General features: G+C 41.1%; 1 protein-coding gene across 1 annotated transcript in view; it reads right to left on the reverse strand.

Moving 5' to 3' along the window:
* The window catches only part of CPNE2 (copine 2), a 1,786,656-nt gene that overhangs the window by 376,135 nt on the left and 1,394,467 nt on the right, over positions 1–16,054 (reverse strand). The gene's annotated exons all lie outside the window — the stretch shown is intronic.

A 16,054-nucleotide genomic window follows, 5' to 3' on the forward strand; every position in this document is an offset into this window, starting at 1 on the left:
TCATGAGGAATCTCTGAAGATAAACCAGGCTTAAATGAAAAGTTTACTGTTAAGCCTTGGCCAAAATATAAAACAAATAAGACATAGTTATTTCTAGTGCTTACCTTCTGTATTTATATTCAGTTTAAATATATTTATAGTGTGCCTTATTTTTTAATTATGTAATGCTTTATGGAAAAAATACTCATTCATTAGGCTAGGTGCATGTTTGATTAATTGATGTATACAGACAGAAGTATTTATGTAAAAAATGCATTCATCTTGACGAAGACCTGAGTGCTATGTGAAGCTTTGGCTATGCTAATAAATGTATTTATTTATTCTTGGATGACCTGGTTAGTCACATTAAGTTTATGACATATTTTCTGAAGAGGACTGAGGTGATATTGTTACTGACTGGGGATGTTTGGCCACATAGTTCTGGGGAAATTGCCTGAAACTTCTTTCATGGAGCTCTGGACTTTGTTTCCTTTTGGAAGGGTGAAAAAGGTGAGCTCCAAGATGGAGGAAAAGGAGAATAACTACCATACAAGACACTGCTGATGGTGACTATGCTGAAAAGGTAAATAAGACTGCCGTGAGAGAAAAGGATGTGAAGATTATAACATTGCAATCTGGTCTGCAGAATAGTGTTCTACTAGAAATGTTAAATGATAAACAGCCATTGGATGATAAAGTGGAGGTAGCATGCAGAGGCATTGTGGATAAAGTGTTTTCATTGTGTGGTGCACAATGGAAAAAGAAATAAAGGTAACTAATAATGTAGACTAATTAAACCTTAATTATGGAGTACAGGGATTGCAAAAGTCATGAGAAGAGTTGAGAGGGACAAACAGGAAGGAAAGGCGCCATAATGGAGTGCTGCACTTGAGAAATGTCAGGGCTCTAGCATTGCCATGGATAAAGAAGTGTCCTATAATACACACAAAGGCAAATGACAATATAACTTTTGACAAGTCTATGGTATGGGATAGTTTACTTTAAACATTAGGCTTTTGTAGTGCATCATATATGTTCTGTTACTTGTATAGGGAAAGAAACTGCCACTGGCTTAATATTTAAAAGCTTCCATTTTGTTGCCCATGTATGTTGTGATTCAGAACAGATGGAAGTTACAAGTCATTGTAAAGTATTTGAAAGAATTCTGCTGTGTAGTAAATGAGGACATAAGGACTATTGATGAGAAGGAAATATAGACTAGGATGGTTAGAAACATGTGTTTCCTTGATTAATTGTAGTCCAAAAATTATCATCTATGAAATGTGATAATGACTTGTAGAAATAGGGGTGGGGGAGTGTTATTGTAGTCATCCAAACTCATACTATTTGTGGGGCTCTCCAGCATTTAGTTGCAAAGTATCTTAAGTAAAAGTACTTGCAGTCTGAGAAAAACTGATGCAATTAAAAATAAATAAATAAAAATTAAATATAGGAAATATGGGGGGAAGGGACATTTTCGGGTTGATATGTTTAAATAGTAATTAACAAGATGAGCAACGTGATGAAACTAATGAACAAAACAGTGAAAGTATGCATTATAGTAATGAAATTATTTCTTCACAAGATTAACACATTTCTGACATAGGGTGGTTAATTAGGATAGTAATGCTCTAGAAACAGACAATACAATGGTACAAACTAGTATAGATTTGATGGAAAAGGTCTACAGTATAAAATGCTCAGGTAAGTAACTTGGCTTTAATGTAGAGGAAGATGATACAGGTGATGAAAAATATTTGAGATAGAGGAAGTGGGTGGAGAGTGACTAAAGAAGAAGAGGGGCTGTGAATGCTAATGAGAGGGTAAGAGAAAAATGTAAAGAAAATGAAAATATTTGCATGTTTCATTAAACTTAGAGCATGAAGACTGTCTATACTACAATGGTGAAATAATAAAAGTAAATGTAAAATTTTGTTAGAATGCAAGGTTTAGTTGAGAAAAAAAATTGTTTCAAGTAATGTGGGTAAGGACATTTTTTTGTCTTGTGATGAATGCAGAGGGATTTATGCATTGATTAAATGATTGATGGTAGGAAGTTGGCATAATGCTTAAGGTTTTTGCCTTATAAACACAGAGTGCAGGATTTGATTCTCACATAGGGTAAATAGCTACGCTTAAAATGGCCCACAAGGGCAGTTAGCCTAGAACAAATCTATGAATTTATGAACCTATGATATTAAAGTTTCAAATGTAACAGTAATTAAAGAAGGAAGAACAATAACAACAGACACAAAAAGAGAAGGTTGTCTCTTAAAGTTGATTGTGTTGCACACTAACATGAGAAGAAAAGGAATAGTTAACTGGTTAAATAGGTATGTAATAGAACTGAAAGTATAATAGGTGATTTTAATAGTAATATAACAAACATATGAAAGGGGTTGTTAAAGATGGAAATGTCAAGAAATGAAGTGGGGATAGTTCTGTGCTGATAAACAGAGTAAATATATTTTTAAATGTGAGTTGTGAAACAAATTGTTTTTGAGTCTTTAGAAAGACATACTGGAGTGTATGTATTTTTTTTTTCATTTAGCTGTATGGGGTTTGTTAGGAGCAAGAATTATGATGACAAGAGGGATAAAACATAAAAAGGGAAGTAGATTTTATTTTAGGAATGAAATTCTTCTTCTTTCGGCTTTTCCTGGTTAAGGGTTGCCACAGCAGCTCACCTGTTTGCTCATGATTGGCAGTGCAGTTTTACGGTGTCAAATTGCCAGCCCGGTGCCCAACCTTCCACAGAAGGCACACACACGCATGCACTCATGCCAATTTAGAGTGTCCAATCCACCTACAGCATGCCTTTGGGATGTGGGAAGAAACCAGAGCACCTGGAGGAAAGCCACATGACCACAGGGAGGACATGCAGACTCCGCACAGAAAGCACCCCAGCCGAGGATTGAACTGGAGAACCTCTTGCTGTGAGGTGGCAATGCTAACTGCTGCACCACTGCAGCCGCCCATTTTAGGAATGAAATGATTTGAGGTATTCTGGGAAGAACGGGGGACATAAGGACATTTTATGCATCTTGGACACTGGTGTGGGCAGCACTTAAGCAAAAAATGTTTATGGTTGGTGAAACAACTTGATAAAAAATAAGCAAGGATATAGGATATAAAATAGTATGAACATTTTTAGAACAAAATGATATTACTACTTCAAGCAAAGAGACATTTGAGAATTAATAAGATTGGAGATGACAGCTAAATGTCAGCAAGTTTACAGGAGTTAAGGAAGAACCGGTGTTTCCTGTTTAGAACCCCCCCCCCCCAAAAGTGAGGACATTTTATTTTTTTATAATTTAAACAAAAAGGGAGAGATGTATACAAGAAGTGGGCGATAATGGAAATACTGTAAGAATATGTGAGAGATATGTGTACAAGAAACAACAGAAATAGAAAAGGATCAAGTGGTTAGGAAATGAAAAATTAAGTAAGAAGGTTATAAAGATTACAGGGGGAGAAATAGAAATATCAGTAAGTAAATAAATTAATCTAGCACCATGAGGAGAATGTTTGGATTATAAGTTTTATAAGGAGTTTTATATAAGAGCTTAGAAGAAAAGGAGAAAAATCAAATAATTTGAATATTTAATGACTGGTTGGAAACAAGCATATTGGACAAAGAATATATAAACAACCACTCAGTTTATTACAAAGAAGTGAGAAAAAGAAAAAATAGGGAAACTACAGTTCTGTACAGCTGTGTAACACTATAAGACATTTTTGGAAATTATTCAGGCTCAAATAAGAAATTGTATAAGGGACATAGTGAGTGGTAGCATATACGGAATCAAGTGAAGAGAGGTGAAGGATATGTTGCTGTTTTGTAAGGGAGATGGTGGATAGTATAACTTGAGGGGAAAACAAGAAAAGTAATCGCATGTGACATACATCCAGAGCATTTGACAGTATATACCATAACAGGCATGGAAAGTTCTGGAAGAGTATGGAATGGGGAAGAAGACTATAATTGTAATGAGGAAGATTGAAGAAAATACAGAACTTCAAGTTGGATGCAGCCAACTGGCATAGAGTATCAGGTATAGTCTATGACAGAAGAATGCCAAAGAAGCTGAAAGTAAAGACAGTGGTGCGAGCAGTACTACTGTATGGTACAGAAACTTGGGCAGTAAAGGCAAAACAGTTGAAGAAGCTAGAGGTGATGGAAATGAAGTGCCTGAGAAAGGTGGTAGGATGCAAACTGTGGGGCAGATGAAGAAATAGGGGCATAAGAGCAGAAGCCAAAGTAGCTCCAGTAACAGAAAAGATCATACACAACAGGTTACTGTGGTTTGGGCACATGTGTAGAAAAGCAGAAGACAATCTAGTGAGAAAGATTTGGGACAGACAGGAAGAAGGTAAGAGGAAGCGAGGACACCCAACAATGAAGTGGATGGATTGTGTGAAAGAAGATCTGCGAAAGTCAGGCATGAGTGTTGAAGAAGGCAGGAGTGTGGCACTGAATTGAGAGAGTTGGCAACAGTTAACATGATAACCTGACCCCATGTAGAAAAATGGGGAAAAAGGGGGCTGAGGATGATGATAACTTCAAGTAATGGTAAAATCATGGGTGTGTGAAAATAAAAACAGGAAAAAAAATGGTTTAAGGCCAGGATGTCCAATAAGAAGTGTGATTTTTTTAATTCGCTTAATGCAGTTAAAGAAAAGGGTAAAAAAGGATAATAAAATGTGAAATAGCCTAGGGAATTAACAACCCAGTTGTTCTAATATATGCAGATGCCATGACATTTCATGGTAAAAACAAGAGATGATACAGTGAATTTCCTTCTACATGTCTTACATCAAAGAACATGACGTTATCAGTGAATAAGAATAAAACTAAAGTAAACATTTTGGAGCACATTAGGTATTTCATATTGGCATTGGGTGTTGCATATTGGAATGAAAGAGATGTGGCAAGAACTATATGAAAGGGTGAAAGATGACAAACATATTGACAATTTTAGCATTTTATTCACAAACCAAGATGGTACACTATCGAGTATAATTTGGAGAGGTGTATATCTGGCCAGTGAAGAATGGAAATGAATTCTTGCAAATGACTTTCACGTTTATATTGGGTACAACACTAATTGCCTTTTGAAAAGGGGGTTGATATTCAATGGGAGGCAAAAAGGGCATTTGAGTTTATTGAATCTAGTTCTTTTCTTGGTACTGTTAAACATGTTTTATGCTTTCAGAATAAGTATTTTGAAAAGCAGGTAGTATATTTGGGAACTTAATGGAAATTAGATATAATAATATATGAAACAGTTTAAGACAAGGGAAGAAGATAAAATAGAGGAGGGCATGGAAACTTAAGTATGCCAGAAGAAAATTTACAGTGGAAAATTGAATAGAAGATAAAAGGACAGGTATAAAATTAGAGGAAATTATTACTCTATAGATAAATGGAATGATAAAGAGAAAGAAAGTATAATATGTACGCAAATGCATTTACAAGGAATGTATGGGTGTAAGAAAAACTGATGTAATGGCATCGGCTGCATGTTTTATACCCCTGATGACCTGATGTCCGGGAAGAAGGGACAGCAACCGACGCAGGACCCAAGACTTTGTTAATCAGGCCGACTGAGGGCTCCCTGCAAGCAGATAACCCAAATATAATGACTGCAACAGTGAAACACGAAGAACATCTTCAAGTTTACTACTTCTTCGTTAGAGTCTGGGTTTCACCATAAATTACAGAAATTAGTTCTGATACCTTCCCAGAACCATATCTACCTTGGTTGCAGACTTCAGACAGTTCCCATGCTGGCATCTCTGCCTGCCTCCAAGGCTCTCTCATTGCCTTTTTCCAATCTCTTCTTCCTCTGGCATTTGTCATCACCAGGGAATTCCTCCAGGTCCTTGGGTTCATGGCTTCCACCATTCCCATGTTCCTTTTCACCAGGCTCCATATGAGTAAGCTTTAGTGGTACCTCAAGTCAGTGTGGCTTCAACATTGCCACCCTCTTGACTTTGTGATACCTTTCTTTCCCCATTGCAAGCTTGAACTTTAGTGGTGGACCCATCAACTTTCAGTAACCCAAGGGCTTCTGTTTCAAGCTCCCAGTTTCAACTCAGGAGCTCTTTACAGACACCTCAGTCAGGGGGTGGGGTGCTCCTATTGTCTTCTCATCAGAAGTCAGATCATATTGGTGTAATGGAGATGAGGGCTTTATTTCTGGCTCTCCGGGCTTTTCATTTCCTCTTTCATCCTGGGTCCCTCAAAGTTTTCACAGACAATACTACAGTGATGTGGTATGTCAACAAGCAATGGGACATAAGGTCCTATTTTCTTTGCAGACTAGTTCTTTAGGTCTGAGATCTAGCTTCCCTGTAATACATGACTCTAGGCCATTTACAATTCCTTGGAACACATTCTAGTGGCAGAGTTCTTGAGCAGGCCCATCACACAACCTCATGAATGTATGCTTCACAGAGATGTGTTCCTGGACATTGTCTATCCATGGGTATTCCTCTGGTAGATCTTTCTGCTTCCACTCTGAACTGACAACTTCCTCTATTTTGTTCCAGAGTACCAAATCCTATGGCTTCCATGGCTTCCATGGAAGGGGATGTTTCTGTACACCTTCCTTCCTCTTTCTCTATTACCATGAGTCTTGCACAACATCAGGCAGGACTCTCCCAAAATCTTGCTAGAGATACACTTTTGGCCCAGACAACATTGGTTCCGCCTTCTTTCTCACTTGGCCAGGAGCAGTCACCACAAGTTACCTCACTGGGTGGATCTTCTCACACAAGACAAGGGATCTCTTATCCACCCTCACTTGTCCACTCTTCAACTGATGCTGTGGGTGATAGGGATTTGATCCCTTTCATAGGATCATAGGATCATAGGAGTTTACTAGGCTACTGGCCATGAGGCCCTTATAAGCCTAGCCAAGAGTTTAGCCCATGTTTAGACAAATCAGCACCCAATGCCCCTGTCCGGCAGAGACATGGGTGGAATCTCAGGGGTATATTTTTTGATTTCCATCCAGTTATCCAGGTTGTACTTGAAAAGGGGTACTCTGTTTGATGTGGAGAAGAAGTCTTTTCCATAGATGGGGGAGTCCCTGGGACACACATCTGTCCCACCAATAAGTCTTGTAGATGTCACAGACCAGGTTGAGGATGCACGTGCGGGTTACTCGAGTAGAGCTTGACTTGCTGATATGCAGCAGTCCCATCAAGGTGGGGTTCATGATCACCTTGTATGCCAGACAGAGGTCACCTCTGAGGAGGCTGTATGAAACTGAGTAGAGAGATAAGGATTTTAGCCTACCTGTCTGTGGTAGATGTTTGAGGCCCTGGATTCTTTTGTTGAGGAACCTCTGTGGTCTCTACAGCTGCTACATGTGCTTTCCGAGGTACATGCTGAAAGGGGCATTGTACTCAATAATGGGCCTTATAAGTGAAGAATACAGGGATGTTATGACCTCCTTGTCCCTGGATGAGATACCCTTACTTAAGAGGTATGCCATGTAGAAGGCTTTCCATGCAACAGAAGCGACATGGTGGTCAAACATCAGGTTGCTATCAACATTGGTGCTGAAATCCCTCACAACTGATTGAGTGCTTAGGACGTTATTATTAATGTGATAATTTGTGAGGATGTCACTTTCTCCAAAGGGGATGATGATTTTTTTGGTACTCAGCTTGAGGCCATTTTGATGGCATCAGTCATTTGTCTGAGTGAGAGTCTCTTGGAGGATGTCCACATCAGTAGGGGAATTGATGACAACACCCAGCTTGCAGTCATCTGCAAACTTGGTTATCCATAGCCCACTGTTTTTTCTCTGCACCTCAGAAAAGTATATCCCAAACAACAGAGGCCCCAAGACTGAACCCTGGGGTACGCCATTTGTTATGGGTCTACTGCTTGAGGTGGCTTCCCCTATTTTGATTACGTGGGTTCTGTCAGTGAGCCAGTTTGCTACCCATCTGGTAACATATGGATTGATGCCTAGTTGAGAGAATTTATCTATTATGCTTGAGCGGGGCATAGTGTCAAAGGCTTTGGCCAGGTCAAGGTAGCCGGTGTGCACTGTCTTCCCCTCATCCATGGCTTTGGTGACTGTCTCAAAGAAGTCAACTAAATTTAGCAGACATGAACTCCCCTTGACAAAGCCAAACTGTGTGGGATCAAGTGTTTGGAGGTTGCCAATGTCCTTGTTAATGAGGTCCATGATAATCCTTTCCATGACCTTGCTGATCAGGCTAGTTAGAATGATGGGTCTATAATTTCCCAGATCAGTGGATGCTCCACCTTTGTGGAAAGGGATGACAGTGGCTGCCTCCACTCAGCCGGGATGAAGCCAGTACTCAGGCTTTGGTTGAATAGGGTGCCTAATGGTGCTGCAAGTGCCTGCCTGAGTTCACGTAGGATGCAGCGTGGGATGTTAACTGGTCCCACGGAGGCTGTATTTTTTGCCTTTGAGAGAGCAGTAATGACCTGTTCCCTAGATATAAGGGGAAGGGGGCAAGTACTGGGGATGTCCTGATTTACTGATGGGGGACAGAGAGGTAAAGTTTTCACTGAATCTGTCAGCCAGCAAGTTTGCTATATCTATGGCATTTGTATATGTGGTGTCCTTGACCACCAGTTCTGAACAGATCTGGGTGCTTCCTTTGAGGTTGCAGACATATGTGAAGAAGGCTTTATGTGGAGGCCCTTAACTGTAACCTGCCCAAGCAACAAGGACCTCCGAACCTGAAATGCAAACAAACACCAATCACAACCAAAGTGTCACATAGCTCACAACACCATTGTGCCACCCAGCAACAACCCCTAAGGCAAGGCAACATACCTAACACTTTAGTCATAGGTGACTCTATAGTCAGGCACACTGATGTCCCACTCATCAGGTTGAACAACGAGAAAATTACAGTCAGCTGCCTCTCAGGTGCCAGGATCCACCACATAACGCATGCACTCAAGTCACTCCAGAACAAGTACAAATATGACTCTGTCACTGTCCATGTTGGAGTGAATGACTTGAGACGTACCTCCCTGTACTACATGAAAAGAGACATGGAAGAGCTCTCAGATCATGTGGTCCAGGCAGGTATGACCCTAGCCCTGAGTAGCATCCTGCCTTTGCCCAGAATGTTACCACAATATAAGGACAAAATGATTGACTTCAACAATTGGCTAAGATTCTGGTGTCATTCAAAGGGGATCCAGTATCTGTCTGCACCTGTCACCCCTGGGATTCAGGTTATTGGCTAAGGTTCTTGCCACCCCTATAGTGCCTATTTTAGGCAAAGTTCAAAGGACAAAGCCACCACTGTAACAGGTACAAGCATGCAAATTCTTAAGGTAATGCTACTCAATCCTATTAGTCTAAACTCAAAATGAACTCTCTCGAGGCACTCATAAAAATGGAGAACATCGATATCTGTGCAGTAATTGAGACCTGGTTCAAGGCTCCAGAGAGCACCCGTACAATACCAGGCTACAACTCTTACCACATTTTTTGGCTACCAAACCAGGACCGAAACACTAAAGGTGGAGGAGTGTCCATATTCACCAAGGATATTCACACCACCAGGCTAGTTGCCCAACTCAATGTGTCTGAAATTCTCCAAGTGCAACTAACACTAGGTAAGACTGCAATCCAAATTGTAGCTTGCTACAGATCCCCCACCATGCCCCAATATTCTCACTACACCTTTCTAAACATACTGGAAAATATTAAGATACAACCAAACACCCTAATACTGGGTGATTTCAACTACCCTGCCATTAACTGGGAAAACTACTCTTGTACCAAAACCTTTGCCCAACGGTTCTTGGAATTCATAAATTCCAATGCCCTGGATCAACTAATTCATAGTCCCACTAGGGGCTCCAGTATCCTAGACCTGGTCAATACCAACATGGGAAATCGATGCTCCACATCTATGGTTACCCCCTCATTGGTCAGATTTGACCATAAGCTAATCACCCTCAAAATCTACATGCCACCCCCACCTCCCAGTAAGGAAACCTCCATAAAAAACTTCTCCAAAGCCAATGTCATGCTACTCAAGTCAGAAGTGACAAACTTCATGACACCCATGCAGACAGGAACTGAAAGTTTGACTGCTGAATCCTACACTAAGGCAATGTACGAACACATCTGCTCATGCATGAATCGTGCAATCCCAAATAGAACCGAGATGCTCTCCTCCAAAAAAAGGAAGCCAATCTGGTGGTCCCCTGCTATAAATAAACTTTACAACAAAAGGAAGAAACTGTTGCAGAAAAGAGGAAAATCCCAGGATGCAAAAAATTCCCTTACTAGCCTTAGTAAGAAGCTGAGATCCCTCATAAAATCCTCTAAAGCTAGTTAAGAAAATAAAATTGCCAAAGATTCCAAAGACAACCACAAGGCATTCTATAACTATGTCAAGAATCTAAATGGCAATGCTCAGATCTGCTCTGAGCTACAACAGAATGGCATTAAATATACTGATCCCAAGGATATTATCAATATCCTGGAAGATCAATTCAGTGCCAACTTCACCCCCTCTCACCACCTAAATGGCCCATCCCAATACCATAAGATTGCCAAACTCTGGTAATAATGGCCACACAGGTAAAAAATGCACTCTCCAAAGCTAAGAATACAGCATCCATGGGACCAGATGACATCCTGGGCTGTGTATTACATGAACTACAAAATGAACTGGCACCTCACCTAAGTGTCATGTTTAATCATAGCCTCACCTCAGGCTTTGTGCCCACTGAGTGGCACACAGCTACAGTTATCCCACTCCACAAGGGGGGGGGGGTCCACCTTGGATCCCGGGAAGTACCGCCCCATCAGTCTGATGAGCCTGATCTGTAAGGCCATGGAATGTATTATCATGGAACTTATAAACAAAGACATTGGCAACCTTCAAACACTGGACCCCACCCAGTTTGGGTTTGTGAAGGGTCGATCTTGTCTCCTGAACCTGATTGATTTCTTCGAATCAGTCTCCAGAGCCATGGACGAGGGTAAGGTGGTCCACACAGCCTATCTGGACCTTGCCAAGGCCTTTGACACCATCCCCCACTCTGGAATCATTGATAAACGTATGAAGCTGGGCATTAATCACTACGTCACTCGATGGGTTGCCAACTGGCTTACTGACAGAACCCACACTGTAAAAGTAGCCGACTTCAAAGCCAGCTTCAGACAAGTGACAAGTAGAGTACCTCAGGGTTCAGTCCTGGGACCGCTCTTGTTTGGCATCTACTTCTCTGAAGTACAGGCCAGCACTAAGGGACTCTGGCTAACAAAATTTGCAGATGACTGCAAACTGGGAGCCATTATTGAATCCCCAAATAATGTGTATACTCTACAAAAGGGCCTTATAGAAACAGATGCTTGGTGCCAGAGCCATGGGCTCAGGCTCAATGCCAAGAAATGTATAGTTATCCACTTTGGGAAAAAAACATACCCATGAATTACCACATAGGTGGCAGTACACTAAACACCGAAAGTGTGATAAGAGACTTAGGGACACAGGTGGACAGTAGTCTCACCTTCGATAACCACATTGCCACAACAGTCAGGAAATCCTTCCATGTGGCACACGTCATCACTAAGGGCTTTTCATCCAGAAAAAAGGAGGTCATTGTCCCACTGTACTCATCTCTCATTAGACCCATTATAGAATACAACGCCCCATTTGGTATGTGCCTCTCAAGACATCTGCAACAACCAGAAAGGCCGCAGAAATACCTCACTAAAAGAATCACAGGCCTAAAGCAGATGCCCTATGCTGATGGCCTTAAAAAACTCCAGCTGTACTTTGTCACATATTGTCTACTCAGATGTGATCTCTGCTTAATATACAAGGCCATGTCAAACCCAGAGCTGTTGGACATGCTACACTTAAAGAAATCCCAATCGCTCAGAGCCACACGCTCCAAGGATCTAAACCTTGTCATCACAATAAACAAAACATGCTGCAGGGATAGGTTCCTGACCCAGAGACTCCCCAGACTCTGGAATAGACTCCCATACATGTCAAGCAGAGTGCCTCTTTGGCCCTCTTCAAAAGGAACCTTGATGATTGGATGGGAGAAAGGAAATTCTCCCCGGGGATCACGTCAGTAGACACGGGTCCAGGGAAGTAAATATTGTCGGAAGAAATAGCCAGGGAATTGTTATGGCTAGGCTTGTATAGGCATTAGGGCTGATAGCCTAGTACCAACCTATGAACCTATGATTGTCTCTAGTAGATGTGCCAAATTTGGACTCAAAGTTTGCTTTGGAGGATTTCACTAATGCTCTTATTTGCTTATTCAGGCTAAGGAGACATTGCTTCCAATTGGGCACCTGCTCCTTCTTGGTCTTGGAAACAATTTTTTTTCCTTTTGTTATAGAGTTTATTTATTGCAGATGTCCACCAGACAGGTTTACTCTTCCTTGTGGAGGATGATTTAGTTCTGTCGGGTATTCCTGATCCTATGCATTTATATAAATGCTAGTATAGTGCTTTGGTGTAATTTTGGATATTGGTGTCAGTTCCTACAGAGGGTGAGAGTGCTGTAAAGCTGTTTATACTATCTCTCAGGAGGCTATAATCAGCTTTGGAGAAGTTTTTATGTCTGATCCTAGCTAGAAGTGGGTTGGGGGAGATGGCGACTTCAAAAGTGACCGCTTTGTGGTCAGATCTTACCAGGGAGGATGATGTTATAGGGATGCTGCAGTGGTTACTCATACTGGTTAATACCAAGTCCAAGATATTATCACCCCTTGTGGGGGAGTATCAGCTAGCTTTTCCAATGCATTTGCATTGACAAAATCAAGGAATCTCTGGACATTTGTGTTCTGGCATGAGTAGTTCTTCCTATCTATGTTTGGGAAGTTAAAGTCACCTAAGATCAGGGTAAAGGGTTGAATCTTGACAGATTCGAACAGATCCAAATAGGTAGATTGTGCATCTTGAGTCAGATTTGGGGGCCAGTAGCTAGCTATGATCTGAATAGAGGTTTTGTCAATGGTTAACTGCACCTGGAGTGACTCCGGTGCATCATACTGTTTGACCAGCCTGGAGGTGTGTATGTCTTTAATGTATATTGAAACTTCATCTCCTTTGGCTTTATCTGCCCACAATTTGGGGTCTGAATGTATGACAAGATGAGTAACCAGGTAAGACTGGGGTGCTCTCTGCAGCTTTGGACCAGGTTTCTGTGACTGCATAGATGTCAGCATTTTCCAGAGTTAGGAATGCTTGCAATGAGTGCAGTTTCATGTTTAGACTCCTAGAGTTTAGTAGCATGGCCTTTAATTTGTGTTTTGTTGAAATGTTTATGTTGGTAGTTTTAACCTCATCACTTTTCCTAAAAAAAGCACTATGCGGAGGCAAGAGCCTTTACCAGAAGCCTGAAGCCCAGGATGGATAGATACAGGCCATCTCTGGCAAATCATTGTGGTCTGTTGATCATATCTTCCCAGGCTGTCAGGTACTGGATCCTCCTGGAATGACACCAGAAACTAAGCCAATTGTTAAAGTCAATCATTTTCTGTTTGTATTGAGGCATCATTCTGGGTGATGGCAGAATGCTGCTTAAGGCTACAGACATACCTGTCTGGGACACATAATCAGTGAGTTAAATCATGCCTCTCTTCATATAGTCCAGAGAGGTACGTCTCAAGTCATTCACACCAACATGGAGTATGACAGAGTCATAACAGCACCTGTTGTTGAGAGACTTGAGTGCGTGTGTGATATGGTGGATTCTGGTACCTGACAGAAAACTAACCGTGACTTTCTCCTTATCCAGCCTGGTGAGAGGCACATCTGTGTGTCTCACAATAGAGTCTCCTATGACTAATATGTTAGGTTTATGGTGAAGGCTTAGTGGTTGTGAGGCACAGGTGTGTGGACTATGCATGGTATGTGGTGTGGAGGGCTGTGGAGATCGTATGTGTTTTTGCCTCGGAGGTCTCCTTTGTTTGGGTATGTTTATGTGCAGGACCTCCGCATATGTAGGCATGTATTGTGTAGGTGTGGGTGGTGTTTGAGGTGTAGTGATTGTGTTGACAACCTTTTCAGTGCCAGATATACTGGCTTGAGGGGAAGAAAGCTTGGACTCTAGATTCCTAATGTAATTGCATCTCTCATAAAGTCTGTTCCTAGGTGGTAGTAGTAGATGGTTGTCCATGTACATGAGGCAGTTGCTACACTGTCTCAGGATAACCATATCAACTAGACTGGCAGGAGAAACTGTAGGAAATTGTCCATCCATATTTGTCAGAATCTGAGGGAGAAAGGCCAGGGAGAGCTAAGGGATGGGCCTAAAGCCCAAGTGCTTAAACCAAAACTAAGAGCTAAGAATAACACTTAAGAATAACACTTAACAATTTAGACAGGCTATAAATAAGCAGTAACACATGCAACAGATAAGATGCAGTTGAATACTTTAGAGAACAGGCAGCAAGCAGCAAGAAAAAGCAATGCAAGATGAAATAACAGAGTAGTAAGAAGAAACACACATTATTTATTTATTTATTGACGTTTGTTAACTGGGTTAGTCCAACTGGGATTAGAAAAATATAAGCAGCTGAATAAAGTGTTTTTTTATAAAGTAAAAATGGAGAGAGCAGGAACAGAAGATAATTCTTGGTTAAGGGACTAAGGGCTTTGGCCTTCCCAAATGATCTCTGTATTAGGTAGAATGAGCTAAAGAGATGGGACTGGGAGTAGTATCCCAGATCAAATTTACAGGAGGGACAGGCAACTGCAAAAGCCACCAACTTTAAGAACACAACAGCAATAGGGTGGGCGGGTGGAAAGTTTCAGCACAGATCAGAAAACAATCCCAGCAAATATATAAATAATTCAGTCAAGAAAAAATAAAGACAGTGCCAAACTCTGAACAGTTAAAGTGCCAAAAAATATACTTATCAGCTCTATATTTCCAGATTGTTTAAGAAACACTCTTAATCAGAACACAAGGAGATTCCAGGAATGATATGCAGGAATTTCCAAAAAGGGAATATTTTATACCAGCAAGCCTTGAGACAATCAGATAACACAAAAGCTGTTAGACCAGTTTTACCAGCTTTAAGAACACAATAGTAATAGGGTAGGAGAAAAAAGTTTCAGCACAGAAAAAAAGACATCCCTTCCAAGTCTCAAATCCAGGACCCTGTGCACTAGAGTCAGAGCAATGCACCACTAAGCCAGACCAGTTTAATGCAGACACTTTTCTGAGGGTGTGCTTTGGTTTCTGCAGGAGGCCAAGAAACCTGCTACCAGCAAATCATACATATCCAAATGGAAGTGCTTTTCTGTCAGGGGATCCTGATGGCGAGAGAGGCACCAATATGTAGAGATGCCTCTGGTTCTCTCTTATTGTGTGATCTGCTCCATACTGGCTCAGCATATTCTTCACTTTAAGCTCACTTGTCAGAAATTTGTTCTTGTCTGCCCTTGACTCCTCCTCTGACCTCTAGATTTGAGGTGAAGCAAATTCTCAAAGGTGTCCTTCATATCAGGACTCCGAGGAAGCCTATTCTGTCTTCCTGGGACCTATATTTTGTACTTGAAAAATTGACTCAGGCTTCTTTTGAGCCTACTTCTTTAGCTTCCTTTCAAAATTATATTGGAAGACTGTTCTTTTGTTGGCTGTCACTTCTGTCAAGAGGGTGTCTGAATTTCAGGCTCTCATGGCTATTCTTTCTTTCTTAGTTTTATGCCCAGGGTGGTAAATGAGTTGTCCCTTAATCAGTCCATTCATCTTTCTTCCTTTTTTCTTTCTCTGCACTCTGCCAATGAGAATGTTCTTCACACCTTGGATCTGCACAGACAGCTTAAATGTTAATTGGATAAAACTAAGGTTATTTCAAATCTGAGTAGCTTTTTGTTTCTTTTCATCCCAGGTCTTTCGGTTTGGCTATTTCTAACAAACTGTCCCCTGCTGTATTTATAAGGCCATTTTTTCCATGGAAAATTCCTTTCCTCATAAGTAAAAGTGCATTCTCCTAGGGCATTTGCCTGCTCTGGTGCTTTTTTCAAGGCTATGGATATCAATTCTAGTCTTGAGGCTGCTACTTTGGGTCCT

This window comes from Protopterus annectens, chromosome 8.part0 (genome assembly GCF_019279795.1).
Source record: "Protopterus annectens isolate FY-2018-M chromosome 8.part0, PAN1.0, whole genome shotgun sequence".
Taxonomy (NCBI): Eukaryota; Metazoa; Chordata; order Ceratodontiformes; family Protopteridae; genus Protopterus; species Protopterus annectens.